An 18,644-nucleotide genomic window follows, 5' to 3' on the forward strand; every position below is an offset into this window, starting at 1 on the left:
CAGAAACGTTTCACAGTGACACCCATGTATGGAAGGGAAGCTTCTCACTTAGAGTTACAAACAAGACTTTTGACTGACTCCAAGGAATGACATTCACACGAGAGTAAAGACTTCGACTGAACTTTGGGATCACAAGGAAAGTGAATAGATCAACGAGTGAGGTGCAAAACATGCGTGAAAGGAAATGGGAGATGAAATGGTGAGAGAGAGAGAGAGAGAGAGAGAGAGAGAGAGAGAAACCAAGAGGAAAGCAAAGGGAAGAAGGGGAAAGGGGGGAACACACACACACACACACACACACACACACACACACACACACACACACACACACACACACACACACACACACACACACACACACACACTCACACACACTCACACACACACACACACTCACACACACACACACACACACACACACACACACACACACACACACACACACACACACACACACACACACACACACACACACACAAGGACGAAGTCTCCGCAAAAAGTGGGCGTGTGGCTCTCAAGTTGCATAAGGGGGCAAGACGGATCGGGCCTTTTATTGCAGGCTGGCCAGAAAAATGTGCGGTGTCTTGTGTATGCGGGGCGGCGGATGGCCAGGGGGAGGCTCAGGTGGCCCCCTCAGCCCCTTCCACCACCAGCCCGTCTGACCTCACCCAACCTGTATTTGTCAACCCTGCAACCTTGTGCAACATCAATGTAAAGGCAGCCAGAGGAGCGGGCCTGCATTTCAGCTCTACTAAAGTATTCTAACGTTGTGAGAGGTTGTGTTCTTTTTTTTCCAGCGGCGTTCTATACAAGCAAAAGGCAATTTACGCCTTAAACCGTGATAGATCCAAAGAGGCGACTCGCGGGAAAATACCCTTTGGTCGAAATGGGAATAACACCCAAGCTTAAACACGTACATTTTACTGAGCGAGCTCCCAAGAGGCACCCCGACGGATAGCACACACACAAAGGTCACATGCCAGGGTCGTCCAGCTCCTAATGGCCCGCTCTGTCGGGTGCCAGTAAAGACCAGAGAGCCAGAGAGCCAGCTGCTTAGTATGCGCCCGGTCCGAAGCAAAGGGACGCTCCTCTCGTGCCAACAGATGCCCGGCACCAGATCTCGACTGCTTACAGACGACTGTCTCTCCTCACACCGATTTGCTAAGCACACGCCCTTTTCCAGCACGATCATGGAAAGTAAGCTGTTTCGTATACAAGCCCCAGGTTCCAAACACGAGGGAATACGCACGCGAGATTTAAAGGCAAAGATAAAAGACAAAGACAGATTCATATGTTTGTGCTGAACGAAACATTGGGATAACTGCATGGGAAATTTATATCTTAGTCAATCAGAAATTATACGAATAGAGCACATCAGTGTACTAACGCTTCCATAGCTATTTTGACTATCTACGGTTCATTTTGCTTCCCGTCAGGTGATTTCAATCGGCCGAAATAAATACTATGATTACCTATACGTGCTTTGGACTTCAAATCATTCTTTATTGCCTCAGATACCACTTCGTCATATGTACTACTACCACTATATATATATATATATATATATTTATTTATATATATATATATTTAGATATATATATATATTTATATATATAGAGATATATAGATACATAGAGAGAGAGAGAGAGAGAGAGAGAGAGAGAGAGAGAGAGAGAGAGAGAGAAAGAGAGAGAGAGAGAGAGAGAGAGAGAGAGAGAGAGAGCTTTCGACGCAGCCAGGGGAGTGGTTCCGAGTTCCCGTACTCTACAGGTGCGGCGAGGATATTGGTTCCCTCATTTATCTTCTCTCTGAGTTGAATTGTTTTATTGTAAGAGAGAATATTGTAGTATGCGTCGCTCGGGAGTATGACAACGAACGATTGTGTGTGTGTGTGTGTGTGTGTGTGTGTGTGTGTGTGTGTGTGTGTGTGTGTGTGTGTGTGTGTGTGTGTGTGTGTGTGTGTGTGTGTGTGTGTGTGTGTGTGTGTGTGTGTGTGTGTGTGTGTGTGTGTGTGTGTGTGTGTGTGTGTGTGTGTGTGTGTGTGTGTGTGTGTGTGTGTGTATGTGTGTGTGCGTGCGTGTGTCAGCGTGCACTTCGTAAGTAGATCATCTCCGTCACAGCCATCAACATGAAACATTCTTCACTCGTAAATTATTTTCTCTGAGTACGCTCTATGTCAAATAATCATCTGTTTCCTTTTGCTTCGGAACGAAAAAAATGAAAATAAAAAACAGTGAGCGGAAATGAAAGGAGGAATGTGAAAGGTGAAAAACAAAGCCATGAGCATGATGGCGGTGATATTAACCTTTTACCGTGAAATATAGTCCAACGTGCCCTCACCCAGCTTTCACCAACCAAGACAACACCATTTCCTTCAATCATTCCAATTGTGAAGTTAAGTCTTCAGCGTCCGAGACATGCCTTTCCCTTCAACCATTACTCGTTTGCCCACGTTAATGATGCACAAAGCCAAAGGCACTTTCCAAACAGTCTGCATGGAAATAACCTCACCGAAGAGTCCATCACAAGACATTTCGGACACCGTTAGTGTCTGGACGGTCTTCGTGTAACAAGCTCTCTTCTCGCGGTAACAAGGTTTGGACACTCTTTTAAAGTGAATTTGTGTCTAAATGAAGACTCTATACCTTGTTTAGGCCTCCTCGTTAGTTGACTAATCAGTTCAACAACTCTCATAGCTCCACCGTCAACCTGCGCCCTTGTGCCTTCGAAGAGAACCTCGTTCTCAGTGCTCCTGAAGAAGAAGGATAGTAACCAACACAGATTTCTTTCTTGCACCACCACCTACACCTTTCTTCGCATGGTTCCTCAACACCCACCCACTCCACCCCTTCCCCTTCTCCAGACCCCGACGTCCCTTGTCCCAGTACATCTTATCAGAACGTTCTCTTCTTAATTAGGCTTTCGTCAGCACCCTGCCCGGAGGCCGAAACAATATCCGTATCGGAAAAGCGGAAACGCCATGCCTAAATCTTCCGGGCAACGACGTTTTCAATGTTTTCTGTCGATTTATGAGACCATAACTGGCTCTGACAATAGACGAAAAAGAGGTTGAGCCCCCTGAATTCTAACCATCCATCAGGACCTGCGCCGCGTCGTCTCGGCTGCCCGCTCCCAGGTAGAACGAGACGAAGGGGGAAGGAATGGACGGACAAGAAGACGGCCACAAAATAATGCAAAGGAAGAAAAGAAAGGCAAGGGGAAAAGAGGGAAAGCGACCACAATAGAGAGATACAGATAGAGATAGATAGATATAGATAGATAGAGAGAGAGAGATTTTTGAAGGGGATAAGAACAGAATATTCTCCAAGAATATGAGATAATACCGCATTTGAAGCATATACTAAATAACACACACACATACATATACACCTATCACCACCAATTCACACCCTCAAACACGTATGGAAAACATCACATCTGCTTTCTCCTTAGTTCAGACTGAAGTACTAGCCTGTTTTGACCTCTCTTGATTCCTGTGTGTGTGTGTGTGTGTGTGTGTGTGTGTGTGTGTGTGTGTGTGTTTTATCTAAATGACTTATTTTTTCATTCGTGTTGTTCCAAGAATTAAGGTATCTGTATGGAAAACCGTACTTTTTAATATCCTTCAAACACATTTTCTAACTTTTTGTTATGTCCTTTAGTTTTCCTTTTGTCTTCTTTGTCGATTACGCCCACCCCTTATGTTATCTTTAATATTATTATCAAATCACCTATTTCTCTTCTTTTTTCTAATATTGGTAGCTTCAGTTTGTTTATTTATTCATTTATTCATTTGTCTATTTTTATTTTTTTTTCAATTAATATCTGCCACTAAGTTTTGGAATACTTTTGGCTGCTATTCTCTGAAATTATTTTTTATATTTTTATATATTTCTTTTTGTGTGGGGACGACACAACTGCAGCATACTTCAATATGGGGTGACTCGGGTTGTCGTTTTGCATAAAAAGATATATATTGATCCACGTAATCTGATTTATTTCTCTAAACAAACAAATCGTTTCGAACATTTTAATTTCATTTGGTATTTCCATTTGTTTAGTGTAAGTTCTTGAGGACTGGATGAGTGCTGTGACGACTGTTTTTTCAGACAAAAGAGAGAGAGAGAGAGAGAGAGAGAGAGAGAGAGAGAGAGAGAGAGAGAGAGAGAGAGAGAGAGAGAGAGAGAGAGAGAATAGATTTTGTTCAGCCATATTGCAGATGCTGATCAAAATAGGTTTGTGAACAGTTTCGCACTTTATACATAGGGAAACGGGCTGCACTAATTGATCAACCAATTGACTCATTTATCTATTCATTTAATTATTCATTCATTTATGCCATACTAATGAATCAATCAATTAATCAATTTATCTGTTAATTCGTTTGCTTACTTTTTTTGTACCGGTATTCGCACGCGACTACGAAAAAAAAAAACGAACATCGTAAAAAACGCATCAAGCAAAGAAGCAGCTATCTCTTTGTTAAGACTGCAAGAAAAATCTGCATCGTTTGACTTCACAAAAAGGGAAGATGTCGATCGTCATCGCTCCCCCGGCAAATATGGCCGAAAATGAATCCAGAAAATACGGAAATCCGTCAAAGACTTTTGATTTGGGGTTTCAGCATTGGCTCAAGCCAAGAGCCAGGTCCAGTCAGCCACGTAAACGGAGGCCTCAGAAAGTGGTGATCGTCAAAAAGTAACTGCACAAAGTAGACTCACGAATTACTGAAAGGTTGTTGGTCGGATCATGCTCTAAGCGAACAAAACCTTGCTGTTATGTTTTTTTTTCCTTCGTGTTCTATGTGATCTACTTTTCTCAAACTTTACACCGTGATAACTTTCGCGTCACGTAAAAAAATTATATTAACATGTAATCTAACCCCTCCGTGGACGTTAGTACAACAAACAGAGTAAAAGGAAAGGTACCATTCTGTACATAAGGAATTAATTGAGATGGGTGCCAGAAACCTTTGCCGTTTGAACACTATTGCACTGCAAAGAAACTTGCGCTAAACTAAGTATTTCCATTAATATAGAAGGTGGGTCACATGAACACACACACACACACACACACACACACACACACACACACACACACACACACATACACACACACACACGCACGCACGCACACACACACATAATATATGTATATATATATATATATATATGTATATATATATATATATACACATATATATATGTATATGTATATATGTATATGTATATATATTTATATATCATATATATGTATATATGTATGTAAATATATACATGTATATATATATATATTTATATATATATTTATATATATCTATATATTTTTTTTTTGTGTATACGACATATACCTCTATATATGTAACCTGAAGATGTCTTAATAGACGAAAACGTTTGGTCTTCCATAATCTTGATTCCTAGCCCCTTTTTTTATAATTGCAAATATATGTATATACAGTATGTATATTCACTAGAATGGCTTTCAATCAGCTAAAGAATCTTTGTTTTGTGGTTCTGCAAATGATCCTCTAGTAAGGCAAAGTCCAAATGAACAGGTTTATTAATTCTTGTACCTTAGAAAAATGAGGAAATTGGTTTCCCGTCTTCTGGAAACCCAAGAGAAAGGTTTGGATGATGAGTCTATTGTTCCAGAATTAGTTCCACACCTGCTTCATTCCTGTGGCGAAGTTGATATCACAAGGAAAAGGAGGTCAGACCCAATGTTCCTGATTACAAGCACTGCCCGAGGCACCAAAGTTTATGTACCACAATGAAAAGTTGCAAAAGAAATTATCGTATGAATTTTGTACGAAACAATACAACACAAGCGAAGGTGGATTTTGAAAGGAATGGTCACGGGCCATGGGCCTTGATGGTCGACCTTGTTATCTAATATTGTAATTCTTTGAAAATGAATGATAATTTTTTTCTAATTAAAATAACCTACTTTAGACATGGAAGCGAACATGTATTTTCATATTAGTTCATGTATGGCATCAATCTTCGCATTTACCTCTACCCAACCACCGGGAACCCTGAATAATGGTTATTTTCTGTGTGACTGTACACACTGTCTCTTATGTAATGATACAAGCGCTGGTGAACTCTAAAAGTATAGGTGCTTTCTAGCGACATGCCTTGACTTTCGAAGATACAGATCTACAAATTAAAGGTCATGAGCCGTTTGTAATGCTTAATGAGTGTTGACGCTACCACTTATTAAGTAAACAAATATATATATATATATATATATATATATATATATATATATATATATATATATACACACATATATATGTATACATATATATTTATACATATACATATATATATATATGTATGTATATATATACATATATATATATATATATATATATATATATATATGTATATGTATATAGATGAAAATCAATAAATATAAATCGACAGGTAAATAAATCAATATACTAGTAAATAATAGACAATAAATAAAAACAAACAAATAAATAAAACTAATGCAGGTCAACGTCTGTGAGCGATTTCGTTCATCGTTCATGAAGTCTTCGCGCGGCGAGGAAAGTAGGCGCTAAAGAATTCGTCAACATCTTCCCTTCGAGGATTAACTGAAGCCATCAAGAAAATGGAGAGTCTGAGGAGGAGGTCATCAAATCTTCGACAGGGATCGAGGGCCTGGGATATGACGACAAGGAGGTGCCGGAAAATTGGAATTTTCAAATCGCTCCACAAAATTTCTTAGCAACATAGATCTATGGAGCACAGCCAGAATATGCTTATTTAATTTTATTTCTATTAATTTGTGCATTCTGTTTATATTTCTTTATTCTATTGGTTTATTTTTTTTATTATTCATTCATGTTATTTATACTTTTTTTCTGCGCTTGCTCCTTCTGGCTGACGCCAGGCGATTTTATTCAGATGAAGAAAAACTCTCCTCATCAAACCGAGGAGTGACCACCGTATCTCGATTTACACCATATCAATAGAAAAGAAACAGACACACAGATAAATAGGTATTATGAAGGTAAAGTTACGCATCTATTATATTATGCAGAGTACCAGTTTTCATACATATTTGATGGTTATTAGTTAAACGTGATACATAGATAGATATATTTGTGTGTGTGTGTGTGTGTGTGTGTGTGTGTGTGTGTGTGTGTGTGTGTGTGTGTGTGTGTGTGTGTGTGTGTGTGTGTGTGTGTGTGTGTGTGTGTGTGTGTGTGTGTGTGTGTGTGTGTGTGTGTGTGTGTGTGTGTGTGTGTGCGTGTGTGTGTTTATGTATGTATGTATGTATGTATGTATGTATGTATGTATGTATGTATGTATGAATGTGTGTGTGTGTGTGCATATGTGTATGTGCGTGCGTCTTCAGGAAGTCATTAATACGTTTCTTTTTGTTTCCCGTGAACACGACGTCAGCGACCATAGGTTCTCCGGCGGACGTGCCTCAGAATGCAGACTCCATCTCTTGCTGAAATGCTCAACACAGATCTCTACATAGCTTGGCAAGGAGACGCAACAGCAAGTTCAACACGAGTGTGGAAAGAAACTATAGATCCGAAAACTAATTACACAGCGGCAATGGTTGAACTCCATCGAGGTAATGACACTCCTGATGATGTCATCATGGAATCAGAACCTGTCCTTTCGCAGCGGGCAGGGATCTGCGGGGGTATACGGCTTGGCCATATTGGGGACAGAGCGTAAAATTTCGACAACATTTATCCACACTTAACGAGGACCATTCCTCTGTACAATATATAGAAGTAGTGTAGTTACAGGATTGTAATATCTTTCGACGAGTTTATGAGTCCATTCTTCGGCAGGGACGGTTTGTGTATTTCTATTCTGTCTACGACTAAACGATCTTATTCAGTTGAGATATAATCCTCTCACTTAAAAGAGTGGGAGTTTATCATCATGGTTGTTTCCAGATGAGAGATAAGACCTTTCTTTCAAGGGTTGAGTGACACTGTTAGTTTTTTTTTTTTTTTTTTTTTTTGTATAGATTGGTGCCAATGGTGTTCAGATTTAGGGGATGATGTGAAGGGAAAACAGAAAACCACTAAACAAATACTGGGAGTTCCGAGTTATTATCAGATGTGAATATAATATAGGAAAGAAAAAATTATGGTGAGGAAACCTGACGGAAAAAAAGAGAGCAGGACAGCAGCGAGGGAAGGCAGAATGGGAAGGGAGAGGGCCGAAGAAGAGGTAGAGGAAGCTGAGAGGGGAGGGAGATAGGGGGGGGGCTGGGGTCGGGGTAAGGGGGGAGACCGTGTCAGAGGGGATGCCTCTGATTGGGGTCGTGGGGGGTGGGGGGTGGGGGGTGGGGAAGTCTTGGAGGCCGAGAGGGTGGGGAGCCAGAGGTCCAGAGGCGTGGGGAAAAGGTCCCCGAGGCAGAAGGAGGGACGGACAAGGAGCTCCCCCTCCCCTCCCCCTTACGAAGGTGCAGAAGACGCAACACTCATTAGGCCGGCACGCCGCGGTGGCAGATGGACGGCGGAATAGCTTCAATACGGAGGAGCAAGCTTAGGTTCTCTCTATGCATAGCTGACACGTCTTGCAAAAGCCGTAATGTTCCCATGCCACTTTTTGTTTCATTATAATACTTTATTACTCGATAAATCAGGGACCGCCTTTTGACGAATGTGACATACTGCCGACGCGACGGAGAGTGATGGGTGTTTGCCCTCCGTAAGAGACGCTATTCTGACATTTAACGACGCCTGACAAAAGAGTTAAAGTGCCTTGAGTGCCAGGTGTCCCCGCGCGGATCATCAAGGGCTTAAGAACCTCAGTGGACCTTAAACTGTTATCGTTCTTAACTGTCAGGGAAGGAAGGGCGAAGATGCTTTGCTTCAATGGTCGCCTTGACGCTGATGGCAGCCTGGCAGGCGCGTGCTCTGGGGCTCGGCCGTTGCACGATTATGCACGGGATCTTTCCACGGACAAGGGTGGCACAGTAGCCCGTTGGAACCATAGAACACGTGGAAAGCCTGCAGACGAGAAGGAGCACGACGCCAAGACGTGGGAGACGCTAACTAAGCACTTATACGCTAACAAGCTGGGGAATCGGGGAAAATATGTTACTCTTCATCAGTGTGCCTGTACCTGGAGATTTTTCAAACAAGTAAACATAGGGGCAAACTTCAGTAGATAACAACTAATACATATATATATATATATATATATATATATATATATATATATATGTATCTTTGTGTGTGTGTGTGTGTGTGTGTGTGTGTGTGTGTGTGTGTGTGTGTGTGTGTGTGTCTGTGAGTGTGTATATGTATGTATGTATATATATATATATATATATATATATATATATATATATATATATATATATATATATATATACATATGCATACATGTATATGCATACATCTAAAGATCTTTTCACCCTTTTATAAAGAAGGTGGCCATCCAAGGCATGTAACCAGCCTTCACAAACCCCAAACCTACCAAGAACTCATTTGTTTTCCCTGACATCTTAGCTCCTTGTGGATGAAGAGCCATCCTTGCTCCCCGCCTACTGCCTTGAGTCTGGCTATGTCCAACACATGACAAAACACCAAAGGACAAAACCCTAATATGCCTAGCAGACAAAACCCCTATAGGAAAATTGGAGGGGCGAGGACATAACCTAACCTAACCTAGCCTAACCTAACCTAATCTAACCTAACTTAACTTAACCTAACCTAACTTAACCTAACCTATTCACTGATTGGGGTTTTGTCCTTTGGGGTATTGTCCGTTTACCGGCTATGTCATGTTATTGCGACCCTAGCCTAGGGCCTGACACAGAACGAGTTAATTATCTTGAAGTGTATTCTGTACATCGGAATAAGATGACATTCACCACAAAAATCTTACAATGACCAAGATTCGCTCTAGGATGCAAGCTGCTCGTCTCGCACACTTAAGGTAATAAGATTGTATGCATCATATGGTCCCACAGATACAATGCCTTAGCCAATAATTGTAACAGCAGCATTTGTGATAAAAGTTTACATCTAGATGTGATATCTCAACGCCCTTTGTAACGTCTACTATTCGATGTCGTTATGAGCGACAAATGACATGATATTTAAATGTATCAATGGGAAACAAATCATACGAAACTCTAGTACGGCTTAATCCCTTCAATGCTCATCACGAATGAATATTTACATTCTTCTTGCCTCCAAGCGATTTCATTCAGGGTAAGGTGAACATATTGCCCATAGAGGATTAAACAAAACAATACAACCTACAGGACGCATTTAACTCTACCAAGTTGACAACGCAGATTCTTTGTGAAAGATGAAGTACCACGACTGGCAAGATATACGAAGTTTCAGGCTCAAATATATCCCCCCGTGCCTCAGCTCACCGACTTCAATAAAAGCTCTGGCCGCAAATAACCGTGCCCGCCCTCCCTCCCTCCTTCCCTGAACTCCTTAGCTTTGAAGGCATCACGTCTCCACTCCTTCACCGCTTCTCTCGGATCATTCTCCCCGCGGAAGAAGAAGACGCGAAAGAAGACACAGAAGACGCAAAAAGACGCCCAAGGAAATAAAGAGGAAGACGAAGAAAATTACCCTGAAGAAGGAGAAAACGCAGAAGAAAAGAGGACGCAGAGGCGGACGAAAAAGGCAGAGACGAAGACACAAGGAAAAAGACGAAGCAGACGAAGACGTAGAAGTAAATCATCATTACCAGTCTTCCCTCGTCCACTAACCTCTCCTCCCCTGTTTTCTTCGAACTAGTCTGCACCAAACACCAGACCGAAGTACCGGGGTCACCAGTTCTATTTCCACTAACCATCCACCCTCCTACTCCCCTACGCTACTCGCCGCGCCACGGCAACGTCCAAACGTATAGCCTAGAGTCCTGACCGGCAGTTCAACCTGATCTATCATCAGCACGGGGACGAAAAGGGCGTAACTGCAGGTCCTACGTCCCCATCCCGGAACAGCCAATTTGGCTTGGCTGTTTCGTCAGCCGTAATGCCTAATAGACAGTCCTAACAGTGCCTCCTGGACTGGCACGCCTGGCCTACTCAAACACACTTTTCCTTAACCTCTGAGCCGCAAACCTCTCGGACATGAACGACTCCCGCCGAAGAGCAGTTACGCCTCTTTGGCGTTTTCATGGTGGACACTTGAGCGATTGGCTCCTTCGATGGCTTTTGAGTCGACCATGTATCAGTATGAATGTGAAAATGGTACCATCCGTTACCCAAAAGCAAAAATTTGGCAACTTTTCACCTTCACCTGCTGAGGTGCTTTAGCGCTCCCACCTGCTGAGGTTTTGGGGTCTGAGTCGACGACGGCAAGGAACCTGACCTTTCTTCTTCGTCCCACCTCGACGGATTCCACTCGAACTCCACTGTCTCTGACACACGAACGTACAAGAAGCCTCCCCAACACTAGTATTTGATCTACCTAATACCAAACGATTTTGCTCGGCTGAGGGAGAGACTTAAGACAAAACAATCGATCGATGGAGGCGTTGCATTGTCATGTTGAAGAGGCCAAAGCACCGCTACATTAGTGTGGCTGAACCTGAGTGTTCTTAAGCGCCTGAGGCCTGCTAGGGGGATAAATAAAATATCCTGGCGATAGGCAAAATAAGAGAAAAGTTTCACCCGGTACGAAATGGGTTTAGGGTGACGACAGGTGAAACCTTCGGTGTCAAGGAGGGTGCCACGGAAGCCACAGAAGAAGTAGATAAATAGATAAGTAATAAAGAAAAACAAACATAATAATGATAATAATAATAATAATAATAATAATAATAATAATAATAATGATAATAATAATAATAATAATAATAATAATAATAATAATAATAAAAATAATGATAATAATAATAATAATAATAATAATAATAAAAATAACTAATAATAATAATTAATAATAATAATAATAATGATAATAATAATAATAATAATAATAATAATAATAATGATAATAATAATAATAATAATAATAATAATAATAATGATAATGATAATAATAATAATAATAATAATAATAATAATAATAATAATAATAATGATAATGCTCACAATAATGGTGATAATAACAATGCTAATGAAATTATAATAATAAATCACCTCCCTCTCCCTTGTATGTAGGAGGAAGCTAAGAGAAGGTGATCATGAAAATTGTCTTCAAAAGACTCGCAGGACAAAAGTTACATAATGATTGTCAACCTCTTTAACACAATTAAACTTTATGGATTTCATCATGATTAAAGACAATCGATTTCATAAGATATTTTGTAAGATGGGGGATTTCTGTCTGGCAGTGATGCAGCTCGAGTCCAGGTCTTGCAACATAACTCCTTCTAATCCTTCAGAAGGGATATTTGTATCAGTTTGTAGCCTTCACCCACACTTTCTCTCTCTGTGGTGTGTTTTTGCTCTTCCTCCGCCACGCCCTCGTATATGAGGTTCTTCCAACACATACAATATGGTCAAGAGTTCAGAGTGGTTATCGTTTAATACTTGACGTATTTGTTTTTTTATTTATTTCTTATATTAATTACTTTACAATGATGTGGTTCAAAGTCCTGAGCTTAACAATATCAATCTGGTGTCGTTAAGGATGTACGTATTTCTTTGTACACTAGTTTTTATACATTAGTTTGTGTATTCGTTTTATGTGCAAGTTGACCTTGATATGATCGACAGTCATGATCCATTTTTACATTCATAGCAATACATGGTCGACTCAAAAGCCATTGAAGAAGACAATCGCTCAAGTGCCCACAGTCTGGGGTCGATGATGATTAGATGTATTCTTCTGTACATTAGTTGCCTTCTAATGAATTATTAACATTTTGTTATCTTTGGTAACGTATAATTTTCTTGTACCGGGTATCGCTTGCTTTATCCTGGATATCGTAAGATTAATTTTATTCTTCTTCATCTCTGCAGCCGGTTTTTCAAGTTCTATTTCTATTCTGGTTAACGCTAAAGCATTTCATTCATTCCCGGGAAGAAAGGCGTGGAATACAGAAGCTATGTTCATATCAATTCATAAAGAGCGACAAAGTTTCTAGTTGTGACTGAAAGGCAAATTTAAGGTTGAGAAAGAAATATGCAAGAACTGGTTTACCAACATAGTAGTTAACGAACTGAATAATCTTAGTAACTATGTAGAGAGCGCTGAAACACTTTGTTGTTTAAAGAGAAAATTAAATAACTTTATGGATCGGGATGAAAGGGGATAAGGGACACGGAAATGCCTAGTGTAGGCCCTATGGTCTCCTGCAGTTTCCTGCATTTTTATTTTCTCAAATGTCATCCACGGAGATCAGTACGAGGGATGATAAATGGTGTGCTGACCTTATACTCAGTTACATTTATACCAAATTGCCACACAAGATCAACGCTTCACCGCCTAAACTCCAAACACTCCTATTTCCATCAGGAAACTGTGAAATCACAATTACTCTGCACGAGCCACAGTAACCACCCTTGCCTTCCGCCACGTCGCTGACTCGTAGGTTACAATCGCCTACAAAACACAAGCGTGACCATTACACTCATCAACAGAGACGATAACCGTAATCACAATGACCTTTGGACTCTGGTCGCTTTGGAGTTCTCCTCGATCCAGAAACGTTGCCAAAGATTACTGCACCTCATTTCACGTGCCAAAGGCAGTGGCTATCACCGTTACACCACCAACGTTACACCACTTGCACCACTGGGATATTAACCCCCACCCCCCAAACACCAGCCTCAATACCATTCCCACCACCACAGACACCTCTTCACTCGTACATTGATCCGCATTACTTAGACACACTATAGGACCAGTGTATGGTGAAAGCACCACGACCAGCTTACACCAATACGCGCCCTCATAACTACATGTCTCTCTCGCGGTGTTAATACACAATTACCACCACCATCATCCCTCAAAGCGATATCCACAACACCAGTACTCCTTCAGTCCGGGTACATGCCTCACAGTAATAACTACACATCATCCTGGCCACAGCCACACGTCAACATCCTCATACCAGTATATCACCAGCATTACCCCTCATCAAGACTACTATCACTAACGCCCCTGTGATTATCAACACATTCACGAGAAATGCACCATTATTCAGGCTACCAGGCGATTTTATTCGGCCAGAAGGGAACCCCACGACGCTGTAGGGTCGTACCATGACCACTAAAGGGCACTAACAAACGCGAAGACATTGCTTCGTTGTGTCCAGTCCCTTTTTCGAGGTGTCGGAAGTAACGACAGCCGAAACGACGTCGCTCGAAAATTATATTCCCTCTGTGACGGGAATAATCAATAAACAACAATCCCAATCCAATACCCCTCGGTTGCCATGACGACCCTATCATAAACCAAAATTAGAACAAGGAAAACTTCGGTTAAAATCTATAATGACACCAATAATGACAAGACCAATACCAAGGTAATGGAGAAGTGGACGGAGTCTTCGCTGCCGCGATAATGTGTCAATGCGCAAAGACGCGCATGCGCAGACTGACAGAGAGAGAGAGAGAGAGAGAGAGAGAGAGAGAGAGAGAGAGAGAGAGAGAGAGAGAGAGAGAGAGAGAGAGAGAGAGAGAGAGAGAGAGAGAGAGAGAGAGAGAGAGAGAAGGGGGGAGAAGGCGAAGGAGGAGGAGGAGAAGATGAAAGGGGTTGCGAGTTGATGTTAGTCACGTGACATTAAGTAAACAGCATGACCTCCTATAAGGGTTGCCCCTAATTGATTGTATGATTTATGCAGTCGATATTTCAGGGAATTTAGTGACATACTTACGAACCAAACCATTCGCCATTACCTTATGATGGGACAATAATCTCCATTCAAAACTAAAATGATAATAGCCACTTTTAATTTCTATATCGTTCTCTTACTTTCCTCACATCTTTCCTTTACCATTTCTATGATTCCTCTTTAGTGCAATATTGATCCCCAAGGATAGAAGCGCTGGTAATTGATAACAAAATTCTTTCGGGGGGAGGGGGGAGGGAGGGAGAATGAGGACCTGGAAATAGTAATAAGAGGAAATGAGTGAAAGAAATAACAGAAGAACATGAGAACAGAAGAGGCGCACTCACATTGAAGCCCTCCATTACTATGGCCCAAGTCACATATTTTATTCTGATTAACGTTACGACGGGGCAGCACTTTAAAGATTATATTCTGGTTAGCAGCAGACAGCTGAGGGATCAGATGTAAAGGGGTCTCTAAGAGAGAGCTTCCGCTGTGTGACGACAGCATTGCAACTCGTCTTACAAAAACTCGAACTTGTACACCCACACCACACCCTCACCTGATTCCTACTTATGTTCATCCACTGCCTTACCCCTACATATATATATATATATATATATATATATATATATATATATATACATATATATACATATACATGTATATTTATATACATACATACATATATGTATTTATATATATGTATATATATATATATATATATATACATATATATATATACACATACATACATATTTCTATCCAGAAATGTAGTAGCACATTTGTAAATGACACACAGGAAACCTCCGACTGTAGGTTTCCTGTGTCATACATACATATCTATATATACATATATAACATATATATATATATTTATATATGTATATATATATAATATATGCATACATATATATATATATATATATGTGTGTGTGTGTGTGTGTGTGTGTGTGTGTGTGTGTGTGTGTGTGTGTGTGTGTGTGTGTGTGTATCATAGAAATTACCAATAGAATTAATATCCTTTTACTATGGCTGTCGGTAGGTGATCTTTTTGCTTCAACTATATACCAGACATGGTCGCGGGTGATCTTATACCGCTGTGTAAAAGAAAAAGAATATAATAATAATGACAACAATAATTATAGTAATAATAATAATAATAAGATGAAGAAGGGGATGGGAACTCTGATATTATATCCTTTGCCCACCCTTCACGGGCAACAGAATATCCTTGGATTCGTTATGACATCTGCAATCGTCTTTATTTAGGGGGATGATTACGCCCAAAGCTACTATTACGTGTAATTCCAAGTAATAATAGTTAATCTTCCCATGTAATATCACAGTGCGAAGCTTCCGGTAAACTACTCACTTAGTGTACGACCTGTGTATGTGTGTGTGTGTGTATGTGTGTGTGTGTGTGATACACCATGGTCTTGGATCACATGTTGGACTCGTGATCGACAGCTATTTCCCTCCCGGAAGAGAGCTCAGAGCTCATACATGACCGATCTATGGGTAATGATGTGACCTTACACACACACACACACACACACACACACACACACACACACACACACACACACACACACACACACACACACCACACACACACACGCAACTCCACGCCCACGAGAGTTGGAGTAACGACTCGCAACGAAGCGATACTGAAATTATTTCAGCCCTGTCCGGGATTCGAACCCGGACCGCCGTAGTGGCAGCCAGTAACTCTACCAACTACCAACTGTGTGTGTGTGTCTGTGTGTGCGTGTTTGTGTTTGTTTGTGTGTGTGTGTGTGTGTGTGTGTGTGTGTGTGTGTGTGTGTGCGCGCGTGTGGTATGCATGCATGTGTTAACAAACATTTGCGTAAGATTGGCAAGAAACTATGTACATAAAGAGTTACATGACACATCAACTCCTCAGCAATGACACACCCAATTACCCACAAGGCAAGGCGTGGCTATGTTCAACACGAATGTAGTTATCATATGTAAGCCCATCTGAACTAACGACGTGTGTTCAAAATTAGCATAACTACGAGCTAGTGCGACAGGACATCTAGACATTATAAATTTAGCTTAGGTGAAGAACAAGGCACCCCTTGCTCATTCTTTGTTGTGAAATTGGGCTGCTGAAACTAGAAAAAAAAATGAATTTGTAATTATAGTTGGTGAACAGAATGGTACGATACTGGGACGCCATCTAAGACAGTTTCCAAGTAAACATAAGTCATGCACTTAAGGACCCGAGGGCAATAGCGCCTGAGGCAGTAAAAAGTGAAGAAAGAAGAAGAAGAAGGAGGAGGAGGAGGAAGAGGAGGAGGAGGAGGATAATAATAAGAGGAGGAAGGGGAGGAGGAGGAAGAGGAGAGGAGGAGGAGAATGGAGAGGAGTGCTAAAGGAATGCCCAGAGTAGAGAAGACAGGCCTTGGCCGGAGGAGAATAGGAGTGTCAGTAAATGAGCAAATATGGCCGCTGCATGAGGCGGGGGTGGGGGGTGGGGGAGTTGGGAATGGGCGTCATGCAGTCTTGCTGTGCCCGACACATAACGAGACTTCCTGGCGAGGGTCGTCAGGGGTTGGCGATGGTGATGATGATGACGACGACAACGACGACGATGATGATAATGATGATGATGATGGTGGTGATGATAACGATGATAGTGATGATGGTGATGATGATGATGATGATGATGATGATGATGATGATGATGATGATGATGATGATGATGATGATGATAGTGCTGCTGCTGCTGCTGCTGCTGCTGATGGAACTGAATGAAAGACTTTAAAAGTTCCTAAACATCAAAGTTCTACTGAAAGACTGTAACTATGCTGATGTTCAAGACACCAGCTTCAGAGGAGCTGAGTTGACGATGATGACGAAGAATAAAATTCATTTTAATCCCATTGCCGCCAATCTATTTTATTCATCTCCATGTTATTTAACATTCCAACAAGAGAACTATTCGTATTTCCATTGCAGAAACTATATGAGAGCTTAGGACCTTAGTCCTTGCCTATTCACACGGAAAACTCAACCAATAAGAACAACGAACATGAACTTGAAAACATTCAAAGCAACGGGCCGACTGAGATGAAATATTCTTAACAATACAGACAATAAGAAACTTATACGAACAAAGACATATACAATAGTATATTATATATTCTTTACAAAATTGTCATTCCACTTCATATGTGGGAGTGGTTGGGTCCAAGTATACTTTTGCCTTGATTCTCTCTAGGAGGGGGAGAGAGAGAGATAGATAGATAGATAGATAGATAGAGAGAGAGAGAGAGAGACAGCGAAAATAGAAACATCCCCAGTCCCCTCTCTCCGTCCTATTCACTTGCCTTTTACGACAAACACGGGAACACAATACCGGTATTCTTATTCCTCGTCACCGTTGAGACAATACGGGAGCTAGATTAAGGTTAACCCCATCTGCATATGGTAGTGTTACTTTATCTTGATTAACTCATGCAGTGTTTCTTTTATTCTGGCTGTAGGCAGACTAATTCATTCATTTCTGTGGAGCCCTTTTGGTAGATAAGAGATTAAAGTGATATGGAGAACTCTAGCAGGGGCACAGGACGCAAATGATAGGGTGGCAGGCAGCCCACAGGCGCGGACACAAATAACGTCAGGGAAACACAAACGCAAACGCACGAAAAGAAAGTTCTAAAGGAACCTGGAAGAGAGGGGATGGGGAGAGATCCAACCGTGTAAAACGAAGGGACAGGAATGGTGAGGAGGGGAGGGGAGGGGGAAGAGGGGGAAAGAGAAAGAGAGAGAGAGAGAGAGAGAGAGAGAGAGAGAGAGAGAGAGAGAGAGAGAGAGAGAGAGAGAGAGAGAGAGAGAGAGAGAGAGAGAGAGAGGGGAAGAAGAGGAAAA

Source organism: Oratosquilla oratoria, chromosome 13 (assembly GCF_046742065.1).
Source record: "Oratosquilla oratoria isolate Oo_2021 chromosome 13, ASM4674206v1, whole genome shotgun sequence".
In the NCBI taxonomy this organism is placed as follows: Eukaryota; Metazoa; Arthropoda; class Malacostraca; order Stomatopoda; family Squillidae; genus Oratosquilla; species Oratosquilla oratoria.